General features: G+C 51.0%; 5 non-coding genes and 1 pseudogene across 5 annotated transcripts; all 6 read left to right on the top strand.

The window, feature by feature from the left end:
• The first annotated feature begins 509 nt into the window (after window positions 1–509).
• LOC142292490 (U2 spliceosomal RNA) lies at window positions 510–700 on the top strand. The gene has a single exon (XR_012750647.1). It is a non-coding gene; the product is annotated as a U2 spliceosomal RNA (small nuclear RNA).
• A 1,114-nt stretch (window positions 701–1,814) lies between these two features.
• On the top strand, window positions 1,815–2,005 carry LOC142292479 (U2 spliceosomal RNA). Its single transcript, XR_012750637.1, has one exon. It is a non-coding gene; the product is annotated as a U2 spliceosomal RNA (small nuclear RNA).
• Window positions 2,006–3,119: 1,114 nt separating this feature from the next.
• Window positions 3,120–3,310, top strand: LOC142292468 (U2 spliceosomal RNA). Its single transcript, XR_012750626.1, has one exon. It is a non-coding gene; the product is annotated as a U2 spliceosomal RNA (small nuclear RNA).
• Window positions 3,311–5,226: 1,916 nt separating this feature from the next.
• LOC142293176 (U2 spliceosomal RNA) lies at window positions 5,227–5,420 on the top strand. Its single transcript, XR_012751166.1, has one exon. It is a non-coding gene; the product is annotated as a U2 spliceosomal RNA (small nuclear RNA).
• A 1,114-nt stretch (window positions 5,421–6,534) lies between these two features.
• On the top strand, window positions 6,535–6,624 carry LOC142292703 (U2 spliceosomal RNA; annotated as a pseudogene).
• Window positions 6,625–12,889: 6,265 nt separating this feature from the next.
• LOC142293213 (U2 spliceosomal RNA) lies at window positions 12,890–13,084 on the top strand. Its single transcript, XR_012751197.1, has one exon. It is a non-coding gene; the product is annotated as a U2 spliceosomal RNA (small nuclear RNA).
• The last annotated feature ends 4,466 nt before the right edge of the window (window positions 13,085–17,550 follow it).

Below are 17,550 nucleotides of genomic sequence, written 5' to 3'. Positions count from 1 at the left end.
AATTGCTCTTTGGGTAGGAGGGTGGGCTAGTGGAAGGAGGGGTCAAGCCGTTTTTTTCCCGGGTGGTAGGGGGATCACAGGACAAGGGATGCGGGGGGTGAGAAGGGTTCAGAGGGCAGGGTTTGGGGGCTGGGAAGTGAAGGGAAAAGATTAGGGTTTGGGGATGATGAAAGGGCTTTCTACAGGTAAGGATGGCAAAGGGTGGCAGTGACGGAAAGTCAGGCGACCTGTCCTGTCCGTCTTTTTGTATCATGAATTGGAAAGACTGCAAGGGGCAGGGGAGGTGCTTGTGCCCAAAAGGAGGAGTTATTCAGATTCATTGCAGTGGGCGGCGGCTGCAAAGCGCACCATTCTTCGTGTTTTTGCTGTGCAAAGCAGCCTTTTCAAGGGTTGGCTTGGGTGACAAAATGTCTTCTGTAGGCGTGGGTTTGTCTCCCTCTCACTCTCTCTCCCTAAGATGTGTCCGGCTGAGGCCAGGGTGCCACTCGAGGCCCAAACCAATTCTGGTTATCGCTTCTCGGCCTTTTGGCTAAGATCAAGTGTAGTATCTGTTCTTATCAGTTTAATATCTGATACGTCCCCTATCTGGGGACCATATATTAAATGGATTTTTAGAACAGGGAGATGGAAAAAGAGCTTGCTCTGTCCACTCCACGCATTGACCTGGTATTGCAGTACCTCCAGGAACGGTGCACCCCTTCTTAACCCAGTTTCCAAAAGCAGAACTCAATTCACCTGATTCATATTAGCACGATTAACGAATTGAAAGAAAGCAAGCAACTTCATATGCACCTCAATTTGGCCCATTCACTTTTCACTTTTTACTTGCTTTATTCATCCAAATAGCAAACTCATCACCACTCAACTTCACCAACTCTGCTATGTCCCGTGCAGTATCTTGTTCTCAGTCTAATCTAGATCATGTGCAATTGAATGGAATAGATCCCTTTTGGACAAAGTGGAGTCAGCTGCTGCAGTGACCACAGGTGTGTTGCAACCTGCTGCATAGCCTGATACCGCAATATAAGGAACGTCAAATACTAAGAATGGGCGACCTATGAAAGAATTAGTACTTTCATTAAGTATACTAAACCGGCTAATTGGGAATAGACAAACTGTAAAAAGCCCTCTGAGAAAGCCCCCCCTCTAACCTTTGTTAGTACGCTTTTCTGTGGTCTGCCTGTTGATGTATTTTCCGTTTGAACAGTGCACAACATGAAGAGACGGAACACTGGCGGCTTGTCACAATGCCCCCCGATGACATCACAATAGCGCTGCTGCCTAGAAAGACAGCTGCACAGCAGAAATTGCTCTTTGGGTAGGAGGGTGGGCTAGTGGAAGGAGGGGTCAAGCCGTTTTTTTCCCGGGTGGTAGGGGGATCACAGGACAAGGGATGCGGGGGGTGAGAAGGGTTCAGAGGGCAGGGTTTGGGGGCTGGGAAGTGAAGGGAAAAGATTAGGGTTTGGGGATGATGAAAGGGCTTTCTACAGGTAAGGATGGCAAAGGGTGGCAGTGACGGAAAGTCAGGCGACCTGTCCTGTCCGTCTTTTTGTATCATGAATTGGAAAGACTGCAAGGGGCAGGGGAGTTGCTTGTGCCCAAAAGGAGGAGTTATTCAGATTCATTGCAGTGGGCGGCGGCTGCAAAGCGCACCATTCTTCGTGTTTTTGCTGTGCAAAGCAGCCTTTTCAAGGGTTGGCTTGGGTGACAAAATGTCTTCTGTAGGCGTGGGTTTGTCTCCCTCTCACTCTCTCTCCCTAAGATGTGTCCGGCTGAGGCCAGGGTGCCACTCGAGGCCCAAACCAATTCTGGTTATCGCTTCTCGGCCTTTTGGCTAAGATCAAGTGTAGTATCTGTTCTTATCAGTTTAATATCTGATACGTCCCCTATCTGGGGACCATATATTAAATGGATTTTTAGAACAGGGAGATGGAAAAAGAGCTTGCTCTGTCCACTCCACGCATTGACCTGGTATTGCAGTACCTCCAGGAACGGTGCACCCCTTCTTAACCCAGTTTCCAAAAGCAGAACTCAATTCACCTGATTCATATTAGCACGATTAACGAATTGAAAGAAAGCAAGCAACTTCATATGCACCTCAATTTGGCCCATTCACTTTTCACTTTTTACTTGCTTTATTCATCCAAATAGCAAACTCATCACCACTCAACTTCACCAACTCTGCTATGTCCCGTGCAGTATCTTGTTCTCAGTCTAATCTAGATCATGTGCAATTGAATGGAATAGATCCCTTTTGGACAAAGTGGAGTCAGCTGCTGCAGTGACCACAGGTGTGTTGCAACCTGCTGCATAGCCTGATACCGCAATATAAGGAACGTCAAATACTAAGAATGGGCGACCTATGAAAGAATTAGTACTTTCATTAAGTATACTAAACCGGCTAATTGGGAATAGACAAACTGTAAAAAGCCCTCTGAGAAAGCCCCCCCTCTAACCTTTGTTAGTACGCTTTTCTGTGGTCTGCCTGTTGATGTATTTTCCGTTTGAACAGTGCACAACATGAAGAGACGGAACACTGGCGGCTTGTCACAATGCCCCCCGATGACATCACAATAGCGCTGCTGCCTAGAAAGACAGCTGCACAGCAGAAATTGCTCTTTGGGTAGGAGGGTGGGCTAGTGGAAGGAGGGGTCAAGCCGTTTTTTTCCCGGGTGGTAGGGGGATCACAGGACAAGGGATGCGGGGGGTGAGAAGGGTTCAGAGGGCAGGGTTTGGGGGCTGGGAAGTGAAGGGAAAAGATTAGGGTTTGGGGATGATGAAAGGGCTTTCTACAGGTAAGGATGGCAAAGGGTGGCAGTGACGGAAAGTCAGGCGACCTGTCCTGTCCGTCTTTTTGTATCATGAATTGGAAAGACTGCAAGGGGCAGGGGAGGTGCTTGTGCCCAAAAGGAGGAGTTATTCAGATTCATTGCAGTGGGCGGCGGCTGCAAAGCGCACCATTCTTCGTGTTTTTGCTGTGCAAAGCAGCCTTTTCAAGGGTTGGCTTGGGTGACAAAATGTCTTCTGTAGGCGTGGGTTTGTCTCCCTCTCACTCTCTCTCCCTAAGATGTGTCCGGCTGAGGCCAGGGTGCCACTCGAGGCCCAAACCAATTCTGGTTATCGCTTCTCGGCCTTTTGGCTAAGATCAAGTGTAGTATCTGTTCTTATCAGTTTAATATCTGATACGTCCCCTATCTGGGGACCATATATTAAATGGATTTTTAGAACAGGGAGATGGAAAAAGAGCTTGCTCTGTCCACTCCACGCATTGACCTGGTATTGCAGTACCTCCAGGAACGGTGCACCCCTTCTTAACCCAGTTTCCAAAAGCAGAACTCAATTCACCTGATTCATATTAGCACGATTAACGAATTGAAAGAAAGCAAGCAACTTCATATGCACCTCAATTTGGCCCATTCACTTTTCACTTTTTACTTGCTTTATTCATCCAAATAGCAAACTCATCACCACTCAACTTCACCAACTCTGCTATGTCCCGTGCAGTATCTTGTTCTCAGTCTAATCTAGATCATGTGCAATTGAATGGAATAGATCCCTTTTGGACAAAGTGGAGTCAGCTGCTGCAGTGACCACAGGTGTGTTGCAACCTGCTGCATAGCCTGATACCGCAATATAAGGAACGTCAAATACTAAGAATGGGCGACCTATGAAAGAATTAGTACTTTCATTAAGTATACTAAACCGGCTAATTGGGAATAGACAAACTGTAAAAAGCCCTCTGAGAAAGCCCCCCCTCTAACCTTTGTTAGTACGCTTTTCTGTGGTCTGCCTGTTGATGTATTTTCCGTTTGAACAGTGCACAACATGAAGAGACGGAACACTGGCGGCTTGTCACAATGCCCCCCGATGACATCACAATAGCGCTGCTGCCTAGAAAGACAGCTGCACAGCAGAAATTGCTCTTTGGGTAGGAGGGTGGGCTAGTGGAAGGAGGGGTCAAGCCGTTTTTTTCCCGGGTGGTAGGGGGATCACAGGACAAGGGATGCGGGGGGTGAGAAGGGTTCAGAGGGCAGGGTTTGGGGGCTGGGAAGTGAAGGGAAAAGATTAGGGTTTGGGGATGATGAAAGGGCTTTCTACAGGTAAGGATGGCAAAGGGTGGCAGTGACGGAAAGTCAGGCGACCTGTCCTGTCCGTCTTTTTGTATCATGAATTGGAAAGACTGCAAGGGGCAGGGGAGGTGCTTGTGCCCAAAAGGAGGAGTTATTCAGATTCATTGCAGTGGGCGGCGGCTGCAAAGCGCACCATTCTTCGTGTTTTTGCTGTGCAAAGCAGCCTTTTCAAGGGTTGGCTTGGGTGACAAAATGTCTTCTGTAGGCGTGGGTTTGTCTCCCTCTCACTCTCTCTCCCTAAGATGTGTCCGGCTGAGGCCAGGGTGCCACTCGAGGCCCAAACCAATTCTGGTTATCGCTTCTCGGCCTTTTGGCTAAGATCAAGTGTAGTGTTGTTCGAAGAGGTGGTTTAAGCTCCAGGCCACCTTAGTACAATGATACAATGCACACTGGAAGGTTGCGCTTGCTAGTACTCTGGGTGGATAGTATATTCATCTAGAGGAAAACATGGCCCTACCAGGATCGAGGCTATTAGACTGAGTAAGGGTGGGGGGCTATGGTACAACGTGCCCCAGGACTGACGACCCTGGAGTGAGTCTGAGCTTGCTGGCTTGGGACCCCGGCAAGCCTTGGGCTCTGTAGCACACCGTACCTTGCCTTTTCATACTTTTTGAGCATATTACCCTATCCCGGCCTTCTGGCTAGGAAGGGAAATTTTTATAATCCCGGTCGGAGGTCTGGTCAGCTTTGGGCTGAGAAACTAACACCCGGTTGGAGGTCTGGGTCAGCTTCGGCTGAGAAACCAACACCCGGTTGGAGGTCTGGGTCAGCTTCGGCTGAGAAACCAACACCCGGTTGGAGGTCCGGTTAGCCTTGGGCTGAGAAACCAACACCGGTTGACGGTCCGGGCAGTTTCGGCTGCGAAACCAACAACTAGTAGCTCTCTACTCCACTTGGGTAAGATGCCTGGGTGGACGCTGGGAGCAACGACAAGGCTCAACCAGGCTTCGGCTTGGGGGAGCACCGAAGATCCCTGACCCTTGCTGTGGCCTTCTGGCTCGGAGGGACGGGGTTGATTTTTGGGGACCCTCTCCTCACGGTGGGGTCCACACGAATCCTAGCCTTTGCACTGTTTTTGGTGTGACTTCGGTCATGCATTTTTTGTGGTGCTTTGGAAAGCTTCATTAAATCAAAAAATCTGTTCTTATCAGTTTAATATCTGATACGTCCCCTATCTGGGGACCATATATTAAATGGATTTTTAGAACAGGGAGATGGAAAAAGAGCTTGCTCTGTCCACTCCACGCATTGACCTGGTATTGCAGTACCTCCAGGAACGGTGCACCCCTTCTTAACCCAGTTTCCAAAAGCAGAACTCAATTCACCTGATTCATATTAGCACGATTAACGAATTGAAAGAAAGCAAGCAACTTCATATGCACCTCAATTTGGCCCATTCACTTTTCACTTTTTACTTGCTTTATTCATCCAAATAGCAAACTCATCACCACTCAACTTCACCAACTCTGCTATGTCCCGTGCAGTATCTTGTTCTCAGTCTAATCTAGATCATGTGCAATTGAATGGAATAGATCCCTTTTGGACAAAGTGGAGTCAGCTGCTGCAGTGACCACAGGTGTGTTGCAACCTGCTGCATAGCCTGATACCGCAATATAAGGAACGTCAAATACTAAGAATGGGCGACCTATGAAAGAATTAGTACTTTCATTAAGTATACTAAACCGGCTAATTGGGAATAGACAAACTGTAAAAAGCCCTCTGAGAAAGCCCCCCCTCTAACCTTTGTTAGTACGCTTTTCTGTGGTCTGCCTGTTGATGTATTTTCCGTTTGAACAGTGCACAACATGAAGAGACGGAACACTGGCGGCTTGTCACAATGCCCCCCGATGACATCACAATAGCGCTGCTGCCTAGAAAGACAGCTGCACAGCAGAAATTGCTCTTTGGGTAGGAGGGTGGGCTAGTGGAAGGAGGGGTCAAGCCGTTTTTTTCCCGGGTGGTAGGGGGATCACAGGACAAGGGATGCGGGGGGTGAGAAGGGTTCAGAGGGCAGGGTTTGGGGGCTGGGAAGTGAAGGGAAAAGATTAGGGTTTGGGGATGATGAAAGGGCTTTCTACAGGTAAGGATGGCAAAGGGTGGCAGTGACGGAAAGTCAGGCGACCTGTCCTGTCCGTCTTTTTGTATCATGAATTGGAAAGACTGCAAGGGGCAGGGGAGGTGCTTGTGCCCAAAAGGAGGAGTTATTCAGATTCATTGCAGTGGGCGGCGGCTGCAAAGCGCACCATTCTTCGTGTTTTTGCTGTGCAAAGCAGCCTTTTCAAGGGTTGGCTTGGGTGACAAAATGTCTTCTGTAGGCGTGGGTTTGTCTCCCTCTCACTCTCTCTCCCTAAGATGTGTCCGGCTGAGGCCAGGGTGCCACTCGAGGCCCAAACCAATTCTGGTTATCGCTTCTCGGCCTTTTGGCTAAGATCAAGTGTAGTATCTGTTCTTATCAGAACAAACTGAGCTAGCTACACTTGACGAGAGACGATCAGGGAGACAAGCTCCGAAGCCCAGCCGAGACCGGAAGAGGGAGATCGGACGGAAGAAGAGCTTGGCAGAAAGAAGCAAGAAGACGAAGGCTCGGAGAAGACTTGGGGAGACCAGAGGAACTTCGAGGAGGAACACAGCGGGAGAAGACACCCGGAGAAGAATCCAAGATCCAGCTCCGGGAACTCAAGCAGGAACCAGCCATGGCAAGCAAGCCAGAGAAGGCAGCCAAGAAGGCTCAGGACCCAGGGACCTCCAGGAAGGCTCATCCAGAGGCTTCTTCGGCCCAAGAGGCCCCTACCTCCGACGCCAGCCAGCCGGAGGGAGCCCGGACGCCGCCTGAAAAGGCTCCAACCCTGGAGCCTTGGATGCGGCAGACGGTCGCCCTGAAGCTAAAGGCGGTGGATGGTAGGTTGCCGGACATGTCCAGCGACGTGTTCTGCAAGAAGATGATTCTGGATCAGGGCTTCTCCAGGGCGGAAACCCTGAGTGTCCAGACCTTCATGACTGGCATTTTTCTGGTAACCTTTGCCACGGTGAATGCCTGCAGGAGATACTGGGAGGCGATGAACGCAGCGATGCCGGACTCCCCTTTTCATTCTTTTTTAGGATCCTGTCCTATACAGAGGGATGAGAAGAGGATCACGGTCTCCATGCGGAACCCGCACACCCCAGGAAGAGACATCTCCACGTTCCTGGGACGTCTCTGCACAGTGGTGAGGGAGCCATCCCACATCCTTAACGGCAACGGATTCTGGACGGGTAAGTGGTCAGCAACCGTTCGACTCTACAGGGAACCAGCATCCGAGGATGGTCTCCAGCACCTGCCCCCGACATTCTCTCTGGGAAACTCCTTTGGTCTCATCTACTACCCGGACATGCCACACAACTGCAGGAAATGTGGCGGGAAAGGGCATTCGATGAAGACCTGCAAGGAGGACGCCTGCAGGGTTTGCCGGGTGACGGGACACAGCTCCAAGGACTGCCCAAAGAAGAAGACTTGCAACCTATGTGGACAGGCGGACCACCTTTACAAGGACTGCCCACAGCGGGAGAAATCCTGGGCAAGGGTTGCCGCGGTGACCCAGTATCGGGTAGTCACAGCTTCGTCGACCAAGGCAGCTACGACCAAGGCCACAGAGGCCAAGGACAAGGCGGCCAAGAACCCGGCGACCGTGGCTCCAGCCGATGCCCCAGCAGCCACGGAGTCCAGGAAAAAGGGTAAGAAAACTGTTGCCCCCTCCCTGGTCCCCCCCCCTGTCACCCCTGTCCAAACCCCTCCCCCCCCGGCCAACCCTACTGAGGATTCCACTACCTCCACCTCATTTCCCTACTCCTCAGTTGGTCTCCTCACCCCCCCCCCAAAGCCCACTCTCCCTCCCCAGACCATGAGAGCAGAGGACCTCAGCACTCTTGCACTTTTCACCGAGGAGGATTTTCCAGCTCTTGTCTCCTCAGGTACAGGCCAAAGGAAAAGGAAGGTGGAAGATAGTCCTGTCGCAGAACCTTCCAAGCTGTTCATTGTGGATCCCAATCCACCCCAGGAAGAGGAGGATGGCCTCCTCCCAGAACCGGACGTGTTGGAGCAGATGGTGGAGTCCCTTGTGGCCGAAGAAGAAATGGAGGAGTCGGAAGCCACTGAGGCACCATCCCTGCTCGATCAGCTAGAAGAAGAGGGTCTGCTGGAGATACCCTTACCAGCAGGTGCCAAAGAGGAAGAACCGCCCGACCGGAGTGGTAACTAAGGCACACCGCCTGCGCTAACTTTCTCTTTCCTCCAATGACTGCTAACATTAACATCTTTTCCATTAATGTTAGGAGCATCAGAGACAAGTTCCGACGTCAGACAATTTTTGCGTTCCTTAACACTCAGTCTAGTGATGTATTTTTCCTGCAGGAATGCTCCCTTCCCTCCTCTAGGTCCTTCAACCATCTGGCCAGGGAGTGGACCCATGGCCCATCCTACTGGTCCGGCGGAGGCGACTGTAGGTCCGCGGGGGTCGCCGTGCTGATCAGGGGAAGCGCCTTCACATTGGACTCTGTTCAGGAAATCGTCTGCGGCAGGTTACTGCTCGTGGATGGCACCTGGGCGGGAGAACCTGTCAGGTTCATCAATGTGTATGCTTCTCCTGTGAAGAGCGATCGACTGGAGCTCCTCCAAGCCCTGCGCCCTCAGCTCGCTACCGCCAGGACGGTAGTGATGGCCGGGGATTTCAACTGCCCGATTGAGGAGGATGGACGCAGTTCTGGAACGGCTGCCAAGTTGGACGTCACATCCAAACTGCTCATTGAGATGGTGACCGAAGCCTCTCTTGTGGACGTTGTTGGCTCCATCGGACACGGATCCGTGAACTATTCATGGTGCCGATCCGATGGCTCGCTGCGTTCCAGGATTGACTTTGTGTTTACCTCTCGGGCGGTTGGGCGGAGTGGGCACTCGATGGTCCCCTGCTTCTTCTCTGACCACAGAGCCATTCACTTTCAAGGTGTGCTGGGCCATGGCTTCCCCATTGGCCCGGGCTCCTGGAAGCTGAACTGCTCTCTGCTGGAAAAGGGTGAGATTCTGGAGGAGCTTAGAGCTGCCTACTCCACGTGGCGGGCCTACAAGGCGGGCTTCCAGTCTGTTTCTGACTGGTGGGAATACGTTAAACTCGAGTTCCGTTTCTTCTTTCAGGCAAAGAGTCAACAACAGGCGGGTCTGAAGAGGAGGAACTTCAGGAGACTCCAGCGTGAGCTGCGTTCCCTGCAGGACCTTCTTCGATGTGGCTGGGACGTGAGAGAGGAGCTGGAGGAGACTAAGAGGAGCCTGAAAAGGCACTTCGAGGAGGAGTCCGAGCGAATTGTCTTCCGTTCCAAAGTGGAGAACCTGGAGAAGGGTGAGAAATGTAACTCGTTCTTTTTCAGGAAACTCCACGCCGGTCACACGCCCATGAATGAACTACGAGACGAGAGTGGAAGCATGCGACGCGGGAAAGAGAACGTGATGAAGGTCGTCAGCGACTTCTACAGCGAACTCTACGCCCGCAAGGCTACTGACCCCGAGGCCGCCGATAAGTTCCTGTCAGGTATCACTAACCATCTTGACCCTGCAGACGCGGCGGCCATGGATGTTCCTCTGACGGTGGACGAGCTGCTCTCGGCCGCCAAATCCTTTAGTTCTGGCAGGACACCGGGCAGTGACGGCCTCCCAGCAGAGCTCTATGTAGCGCTGGGAGACCTAATCTGTCCGGACCTGTTAGGGCTGTATGAGGAGATGGTGGTGGAGGGCAGAATGCCTCCATCTCTGAGGGAAGGAATGGTCACGATCCTGTACAAGCGTAAAGGAGAGAGGTGCGACCTGAAGAATTGGCGTCCCATCACCCTTCTGAACGTCGACTACAAGATCCTGGCCAAGACGATGGCAACGAGATTGAAGACTGTTATCGGACGGATCATCCACCCGGATCAGACCTGCGGCATCCCCGGACGTCGCATCGCAGACAGCCTGGCTCTCATGCGGGACACGGTCGAGTACATCAAAGCCCGCCGGGTGCACGCAGCCCTGATCTCGTTGGATCAGGAAAAGGCCTTCGACCGTGTTTCCCATGAGTTCCTGGGCAAAGCTCTGCACAGGTTAGGTTTGGGTAACATGTTTTGCTTGTATGTCCAACTAATGTATTTTGATATTCACAGCTCGGTGTTGGTAAACGGCTGGAAGACTGACCCCTTCCCGGTCCTCTCAGGGGTCAGACAAGGCTGTCCTCTGTCACCTCTTCTTTTTGTTTGTGTTATAGAACTCTTTGCAGAGGCTATCCGGCGGAATGGAGAGATCAGAGGGATCACCGCACCAGGACCAGAACGCTTCGAGGTCAAGTGCTCGCTCTACATGGACGACGTGACCGTCTTCTGCGCGGACCGGCGCTCAGTCGACACCCTCGTCCAGACCTGTGAGACCTTCGGACGGGCTTCGGGAGCCAAAGTCAACTGCGGGAAGTCGGAAGCCATGCTCTTCGGGGACTGGCAGCCGGCCTCTTCCGCCCCCTTCCCTTTCAGCATCCAGCCGGATTTCATCAAGGTTCTTGGAGTCTGGTTCGGGAAGGAAGGAGCAGCCCTCAAGTCCTGGGAGGAACGCTTGACCAAGATCACCCAACAGATCGGTCTGTGGAGCCTCAGACGCCTCACCTGTGAGGGCAAAGCACTGGTCCTGCGTAACGAGGTACTGCCCGTGCTGCAGTACACGGCCCAGGCCTGGCCCCCCCTTGCCACCGTGTGCAGGGCCATTACCAGGACGGTGTTTCGTTTTGTCTGGGGATCCAAGATGGACAGAGTAAAGCGGAGCATCATGTACAAGGATCCTCGCAAGGGTGGGAAGGGCGTACCCGATATCCCCACCCTCCTGCGATCCTCCTTCGTATGTGACTGCGTTCGCCGAACTCTGCGAGTCAAGAGAGGTTCCGCGGGTGGGTCCATGTCTCGCTTCTTCCTGCTCCCCCTTTGGAGACGGTTAGGCTGGGACAAGTGGGACAGCTCCTTCCCCTACAACTGGACGGCGCCATGGTTCTACGGAGACGTGGTTCGGTTTGTGAGGGAACACCAACTGGAGGGACTCAAGCCTGATTTGTGGAAGCCAAAGACTATCCACAAACTCATCAGAGCCAAGGACGAAATGGAGAACATTCCAGGACTTCATCACGACACACTGGAGACTGTTTGGACAAACGTGTCATCGGCTGGATTGACCAACGGGCACAAGGACTTGTCATGGATGGCGATACAGGGCGGACTGCCCGTCCGGTCATTCATGCACGCCCGGAACCTGTGCAAAACCCGGTACTGCCCAAGGTGCCCCTTCGTGGAGGAAACATCGCTGCACGCCTTTTGGGACTGCCGTTTCGCACAGCGCCTGTTGGTTGCCCTGGAGGATGACCTGAGGAACTCCGTCCCCAGAGGGAGCCTATCGTACCATTCCGTACTTTATGGACTCTTCCCTGGGACTCACACCGTTGGAGCCATCCAGGAGGCTTGGCGCCTTATGAACTGCTTTAAGGACGCTATTTGGGTCGCCAGGAACCGGCTCATCTTGAAGAGGGAGAGGATGTCTATCCAGGATTGCCGCAGGCTGATCCACAGCCTGCTCAGAGACTACTCCATCATGGACAGTCCGGACGACAGCGCCGAGGAGGAGGTTTAGACCTCTTCCATGCCCCCTCCCTCCTTTTCCCGTTATGTGCGTCTTTCAATAAAGCTTCGGGCCTGTGATTTCCCCACCCTATCCCCCTTTTCCCCTACCCCCATCCCCCAATCGCCGGTTCGTCGTTATTTATTGTCTAACTTTTTCTTTCAGCTTGAGTGTTATGGATAAGCATAGGAGCGCGATGTATAGTTTAGTGCGTCGTACTCTATGGCTATGTAAGAAGGATTGTATATTTCTGTGTGTACGGGGCTGCGGCACCGTACACGGTTTGTTACCTTTTTGTGAGTAGTGCATGATAATAAAGATGCTGTTAAATCAAAAAATCTGTGAGGCTCGGCAGATGCAATGCACACTGGAAGGTTGCGCTTGCTAGTACTCTTAATGTATAGTATATTCATCTAGAGGAAAACATGGCCCTACCAGGATCGAGGCTATTAGACTGAGTAAGTGTGGGGGCTATGGTGCAATGTGCCCCAGGACTGACGACCCTGGAGTGAGTCTGAGCTTGCTGGCTTGGGACCCCGGCGAGCCTTGGGCTCTGTAGCACACCGTACCTTGCCCTTTCATACTTTCTGAGCATATTGCTCTATCCCGGCCTTCTGGCTAGGAAGGAAAATTTTTATAATTATGGTCGGAGGTCCGTTCAGCTTTGGGCTGAGAAACCAACACCCGGTTGGAGGTCCGGGTCAGCTTCGGCTGAGAAACCAACACCCGGTTGGAGGTCTGGGTCAGCTTCGGCTGAGAAACCAACACCCGGTTGGAGGTCCGGGTCAGCTTCGGCTGAGAAACCAACACCCGGTTGGAGGTCCGGTTAGCCTTGGGCTGAGAAACCAACACCGGTTGACGGTCCGGGCAGTTTCGGCTGCGAAACCAACAACTAGTAGCTCTCTACTCCACTTGGGTAAGATGCCTGGGTGGACGCTGGGAGCAACGACAAGGCTCAACCAGGCTTCGGCTTGGGGGAGCACCGAAGATCCCTGACCCTTGCTGTGGCCTTCTGGCTCGGAGGGACGGGGTTGATTTTTGGGGACCCTCTCCTCACGGAGGGGTCCACACGAATCCTAGCCTTTGCACTGTTTTTGGTGTGACTTCGGTCATGCATTTTTTGCGGTGCTTTGGAAAGCTTCATTAAATCAAATCTGTTCTTATCAGTTTAATATCTGATACGTCCCCTATCTGGGGACCATATATTAAATGGATTTTTAGAACAGGGAGATGGAAAAAGAGCTTGCTCTGTCCACTCCACGCATTGACCTGGTATTGCAGTACCTCCAGGAACGGTGCACCCCTTCTTAACCCAGTTTCCAAAAGCAGAACTCAATTCACCTGATTCATATTAGCACGATTAACGAATTGAAAGAAAGCAAGCAACTTCATATGCACCTCAATTTGGCCCATTCACTTTTCACTTTTTACTTGCTTTATTCATCCAAATAGCAAACTCATCACCACTCAACTTCACCAACTCTGCTATGTCCCGTGCAGTATCTTGTTCTCAGTCTAATCTAGATCATGTGCAATTGAATGGAATAGATCCCTTTTGGACAAAGTGGAGTCAGCTGCTGCAGTGACCACAGGTGTGTTGCAACCTGCTGCATAGCCTGATACCGCAATATAAGGAACGTCAAATACTAAGAATGGGCGACCTATGAAAGAATTAGTACTTTCATTAAGTATACTAAACCGGCTAATTGGGAATAGACAAACTGTAAAAAGCCCTCTGAGAAAGCCCCCCCTCTAACCTTTGTTAGTACGCTTTTCTGTGGTCTGCCTGTTGATGTATTTTCCGTTTGAACAGTGCACAACATGAAGAGACGGAACACTGGCGGCTTGTCACAATGCCCCCCGATGACATCACAATAGCGCTGCTGCCTAGAAAGACAGCTGCACAGCAGAAATTGCTCTTTGGGTAGGAGGGTGGGCTAGTGGAAGGAGGGGTCAAGCCGTTTTTTTCCCGGGTGGTAGGGGGATCACAGGACAAGGGATGCGGGGGGTGAGAAGGGTTCAGAGGGCAGGGTTTGGGGGCTGGGAAGTGAAGGGAAAAGATTAGGGTTTGGGGATGATGAAAGGGCTTTCTACAGGTAAGGATGGCAAAGGGTGGCAGTGACGGAAAGTCAGGCGACCTGTCCTGTCCGTCTTTTTGTATCATGAATTGGAAAGACTGCAAGGGGCAGGGGAGGTGCTTGTGCCCAAAAGGAGGAGTTATTCAGATTCATTGCAGTGGGCGGCGGCTGCAAAGCGCACCATTCTTCGTGTTTTTGCTGTGCAAAGCAGCCTTTTCAAGGGTTGGCTTGGGTGACAAAATGTCTTCTGTAGGCGTGGGTTTGTCTCCCTCTCACTCTCTCTCCCTAAGATGTGTCCGGCTGAGGCCAGGGTGCCACTCGAGGCCCAAACCAATTCTGGTTATCGCTTCTCGGCCTTTTGGCTGAGATCAGGTGCAGAGCTTCACTGTTTTGTGCTTGGTTTTGGCTGGAAGGTGCTCGAGGTACCCGGCTCCTTGGCCTGGGGGGATCGTCTCACCTCAAGGTGGGACTTCACCCCCCTGCTGCTATTAGGGAGCCGGATTAGTCCTCGGGCAACGAGCGGTGATCCCCCGGCGAAAGGCCGAGCCCGTGAGAAACGGTAGGCTTTTTGTCAAGTTATTGCTGGTACAATGCCGTGCATTCAGCAATTTACTTCAGGCTCCGGCCAGCTTCAAAACTCGGTGAAAATCGAGGTTCCGAAAGACCACTTTGGTTGTGGAAATGGAGAGGCGTTCTACAACCGTCTGTTGCGAGACCTCTTGGGCGTAAGGAAAGAGGATGTGTACTGTCTGCAGGAGAGGGGGCAGTGCACGTACATCCTGACATTGAGGACCAAGACTGCCTGTAGCACTTTCCAAGGGCGAGTGAAGGGTGCGACCCATAACCAGCTATTGGAGGGGGTGGTTTTCACTTACCTGTATAGTGAAGGCGAGACCCCTGTGGTGGTGTACATGTACAACCCGTATGTCAGTGAGCACGACATTGAGTTGTATCTCAGGCGTTTCTGCACCTCTGTCCGTTTTGTGGGGAATGTGCACACCATTAATGAGATTTGGAATGGCAAACGCCGGTTTTTGGTGCGATTTAACCCAGACCCAGAGAGTTCAGAGGGCCATGTACACCCCCCCTCCACGGTAGTGCTGGGAAAAAACATTGGCTACCTATTCTACAATGGGCAACCTCGCAGATGTCGGAAGTGTGGCGGTCTTGGTCACTTGCAGCATGAGTGCAAGAACGAAAAAGTTAGTGAGTGCCATAACTGTGGTCAATGGGGTCATACCTCTAAAGATTGCACAAGTGATAAGATCTGCAGCGGATGCGGTCTGTGTACCCATCTATTTAACAGCTGTCCGTTACGGCCTAGGCGGTCCGGGGGTCCCCAGACACCTGCGGCAAGTTCCGCAGGAGTGCCTTCCCATGCGGGTATGGCCAAGACGGGGTCCCTAGTCGCCAGCTTTGCAGATGTGCTTATTGGACGAAGGAGACCCGACCCGGTTGTGGTAAGCGCTACTGACTCAGTTCCCCCCTGTAATGCTGAGTCATCACCCACTCCTGCAGGTTGCCAGGTTACACCTGGCGGGGAGTTGGGATCCCCCCGGAGCGGTTCTGGGGGAAGGCCGAGTCAGCCTGGCTGCTCGGTAGTTCCTGATTCCATGATGGAGGCCCAGTCCGGGACCGTGACGGAGAGGGATGACAGCGTTATTGCAGACCAACCAGGTGCCCAGACGGATGTCCCCCCTGATGACCACTCTGTTGACCACCATGAGGATAAGCCAGATGCTCCCTGTGATGTTATCCAAGACGTCCAGCCAGATGTCCACCCTGATGTGCAGGGACCACCTCCGGATGACCAGGACACTTTGGACATAGTACCCCCTGGGCAGGGGGACCAGATGGACCTGAGCACCTGCGCAAAAAGAGGCCGAAATGAGCGGGACCAGGAAATAAAAAAGAGGCGGATGGGTCCTCATGTCTCCATTCCAGACAACAGCCCGATAGGGTCAAATGTGGACCCAGAATGTGTGGACTCTGATTCCGATGATACCGGTAGTATGAACACTGTTCCATCTATATTTGATTGTTCCCATCTCTCGGACTCTGAAAGTTCTGGTCTTAACATAAACATTTAATGGCGGACATCAAAATAGCCTCACTGAATGTGAGGAGCTTAAAAAGCCCGATCAGAAGAGTGGCCCTGTTTGCATGGCTAATGACCTTGAACTTTGACATTTTTTTCTTACAGGAATGCGCCATTGGCCATGACCTTACATACTCTGACATTAAAAAAGACTGGACCTTAGGGCCCTCTGTCTGGTCGGGGTCTAACATGAATAAGGCTGCTGGAGTGGGGATTTTATTTAAAAACAAGGATGTTAAGATTTTATCTGTCACAGAAATTTCTCCAGGCCGTGCTTTGTTAACACATGCAGTTTTTAATGGTTTTACTTGTCGTTTATTAATATTTATGCTCCCCCTGAAAAAAATGAACGCTCCTCCCTTTTTAATGACATGCAGTTGTTTTTAACAGGTCCATCCCCTGTGGTGGTGGGAGGGGATTTTAACTGTGTGATGTTGGGAGAGGGGAGAGGAGGTGGTGACAATACCAGAAAACCAGACAAAACCTCATGTCAAGTCAAGCATATTTTATCTGATTTTAAATTGCAGGATGCCTGGAAAAAAATTCACCCGTCTGACCCAGGGTACACATGGAGTAATGGTACTGTCTCTTCCCGTATTGATTTTATTCTTCCCTCCTCAGATTCTTTTACCCCTAAATCAGCCGGACTCATGACAAATATTTTTTCTGACCACGCCCTCATATATGCAGATTTAGAATATGCAGATGAGGAGAAAGTGGGCAAACGCTCCTGGAAACTAAATACATTGTTATTACAGGATGAGGAAACCCGGGCTGCATTTATTGCTAAATATAAAATATGGAGGAGTAAGAAATGTCCAGAGCAATCCATGTCTAATTGGTGGGATGGTGTTAAGTGTCGCATACGGAATTTCTTTGTCACTGTGGGTAGGAGGCGGGCCCGGGAAAAGAGAAGGTGTTTCAGGGATCTCAATGTTAGATTGGAGACTCTCCATAAGTTAAAAGGGTGGGGAGTCCCTGGGGCAGAGGAGGACATTACCGAGTTAAAAATTGAGATCCAGAACTTTCTTGACCAAAAAGGAAAAGAGATAATATTTAATTCCCGGGTAAAACATTTGGAAGAAGATGAGACATGCTCTAGATATTTTTTTAAAAAAGTGGGGGAGAGGAAGAATTTTATACGGGAGTTGGGAGGTCAGACATCATCAAAGGGAATGCTAGAGGAGGCTTTTAATTTTTTTAGCAACCTTTTTAACCTCAAACACATTGATCAGTCTTGTTTTAATGATAATTTGAATTTTTTATCCCTCTTTTTATCCACCGAGGACCAGGACCTCCTGTCTGAGGAAATAAACATGGCGGAGGTGGAGGGAGCCCTAAAAGATTTTCAAAAAGGTAAAGCTCCAGGGTCAGACGGTCTCCCCATAGAGTTTTATCATGTTTTCTGGGATGTTATTAAAGATGATCTTATGGGAGTTTTTAATGAGGTTTTTAAAGACAATTTTATACCCTATTCTTGGAAGAAATGTGTGATTACCCTGATCTTTAAAAAAGGTGATAAGGCAAACTTAGAAAACTGGAGGCCTATCTCTCTTTTAAATACTGATTATAAGATATTGGCTAAAATTTTAAGCA

Source organism: Anomaloglossus baeobatrachus, chromosome 2, assembly GCF_048569485.1.
Source record: "Anomaloglossus baeobatrachus isolate aAnoBae1 chromosome 2, aAnoBae1.hap1, whole genome shotgun sequence".
Classification (NCBI taxonomy): domain Eukaryota; kingdom Metazoa; phylum Chordata; class Amphibia; order Anura; family Aromobatidae; genus Anomaloglossus; species Anomaloglossus baeobatrachus.
Note: the sequence above shows the minus strand (reverse complement) of the source record. Positions and strands in the feature narration are given on the sequence as shown.